Genomic DNA, 2,355 nt, shown 5'->3' with positions numbered 1-2,355 from the left:
TGAGATATTTAAATTTTATTATTTGTCATTTGGAAATATTAGTTTTATACCTTTCTAATTTGTCAATTAGCACTTTAACAGAATTTAGTAAAATATTATTTATATATATATTTTTTGTTCTTTACAAAATAGCATTTTTTCTATAAGCAGAATACCATAAACTTCATAAAAGGAAAACTTAAAAATACATTTTGGAGCAATAACATTTTTTTATAAATCCATAAGCTTTAACACAACACTTCCATAAGCCTAATGAGCAGGGTCGAGTCGGGCCGCTTGCAATGGCAAAACGAAAGGCAGAAAAACAAAGAAGCAAAGAGCTAGAGTTCATAGAACCATAACACCTCAGTCACTTATACAACAACTAACTATCATTTTATGACTTATGAGTACAATACAAGTATAAACACAAGTTGGCGTTTCGTGGCATATGATGATCAGTTACAAAGACGTGTATGTAAAACTCACATCGCGTATATAATCTCCCCACTGCTGTCAATATCGAGGTCTGGATCACTTTCCAGATCCTCGTCCATGTCATCATCAATGTCCAGGCTGCCCGTGAGGTACTGGTTGAGGTTGTTGGCCCCGGCCGCAGGGATAGTTGCTTCAGCAATTATCTGCATGATCTCATCAACACTTTAGGCCGGTAGGTCAGGTCCCCCAAACTGATCCATTGCATTCTCATTAACTAGGCCTCCGGGAAGGTTCCTCATAAACCACTCGTGGTTCCTAATCTCTTCCATGGTAATCCGCTGTTCCACGTTGCAGGGAATTATACCCCATAATATCAGTTAGTTACAAAGTGATGATGTTTAAACAAACAAAAAGTAATGGCATTTACAAAGTCAGCCACGAACATGTGGGTTGGGTTACGGGTCAAAACGGGCTTTGGGCAAATATGACAACAAAAGTTATATAATCTAACTTTTTAATTAGTTGAAAATACACTTTAGGTGAGTTTTGACCAATTTGACTATTTCTATCAATTAACCCGTTTCTTTTTTGTCTTTTTATAAGTAAACGGACCTAGGCTTGTAAACTAACCGACCGAACACGAACGGAGCATGTTCATTCGTTAACTTTAAGCAAAAAAAACGACCATATACACGAACAACTAAACAAACAGGGTTTTGCTGTTTGTCTTCGTTCGTTAAGAAAATGAACGCGCTTGTATTTGTGTTATATATTTGTTCATTCATGTAAATGAACTGTTCACGGACGTAAATGAATGAACATAACTGATCTAAAACCAATTAAAGTAAATGTAAACACCTATTGGGCCTAAAAAGTTATTTAAACTAGAATAAAATGTAATGGCCTAAAAATTTCAATGAATATATTAACAAAAATGCAAGCGTTTGTGTTCGTGTTCGCCTATGCTCATTCATTCACAATATAAACAAACTGTTCATGAACGAAAACATACGAACATAACTGAGCTAAAACCAATTAAAAGTAAATGTTAACAACAAATTTGGGCCAAAAAAGTTATTAAAGCTAGAAAAATTGTAATGGGCCTAAAATTTTCAAATGAATATATTAACGAACATAAACGAACGAACCAAAACAAACGTAAAATAACAAACATAAATGACTGCAAACGCACGAACAAGATGTGTTCATGTTCATTCGTTTAACTAAATAAACCAAAATTTTGGTTCGTGTCCGTTTGTTTATTAAATAAATGACCTTCCCGCCAAACGGTACATTGAAAGTTTGGTTTGTTTACAGGCTATTGACACCTCATCGAGTATGCATAAATATATGAAAATGTAACACATATAGTATACAGACCTTTGCGGGATCGGCTACAAAGATTTTGGCCATCAATTGGCGGCACCCGGTGGATATATGAACATAGGACGGAATCGAGTACTGAACATTGAGAATCCTCTGCAAAAATAAGCTAATCAATTTGAGTCAAATAATTGCAAACGGGACGTATGAGTGCTTGTGACCTTGTTAAAATACCATAAAAATTGCAAAAGAAGACTAATATTTTGAATGATCCTGACCTGTATCGTCTTTCGAAAATTCTTAGGCTCCTCAGGGTCTTTGAAGAGGTAGGTCCCAGCAGAGACCAGTTGGTCCCGCAAGACTCACCTTGAACAGGGACGTCTGCGCAAAGGCCATCTGCTCCCGCAGGACCCACCATGCTCATAGGATCTTACGCGCAGTACACAAGCTGAACACGCAGGGAAAGCCTCCCAATGGTGAAGTACCCCGCCTGTTCCCGCAGTTGCGGATACAAGCCATCAGGGAAGGCTACCCGCAGACAGCAGGGCTACACGCACAAGACACTAGCTACTTCAGTAGTCACATGAAGGAATGAGCAAGGCGGGAACAATCCCG

General features: G+C 37.8%; 1 long non-coding RNA gene across 1 annotated transcript; it reads right to left on the bottom strand.

The window, feature by feature from the left end:
- Positions 1 to 306: 306 nt before the first annotated feature.
- Positions 307 to 2,055, bottom strand: LOC143616826 (uncharacterized). The gene is made up of 2 exons (XR_013150727.1): positions 2,019 to 2,055; positions 307 to 1,896 (listed from the first exon to the last, which is right to left on the bottom strand). It is a non-coding gene; the product is annotated as an uncharacterized LOC143616826 (long non-coding RNA).
- Positions 2,056 to 2,355: the final 300 nt, after the last annotated feature.

This window comes from Bidens hawaiensis, unplaced genomic scaffold (genome assembly GCF_021521415.1).
Source record: "Bidens hawaiensis isolate Kalapana, Puna unplaced genomic scaffold, B.hawaiensis_p1.1 tig00049924_1, whole genome shotgun sequence".
In the NCBI taxonomy this organism is placed as follows: domain Eukaryota; kingdom Viridiplantae; phylum Streptophyta; class Magnoliopsida; order Asterales; family Asteraceae; genus Bidens; species Bidens hawaiensis.
This window is presented reverse-complemented; position numbering and strand designations above follow the sequence as displayed.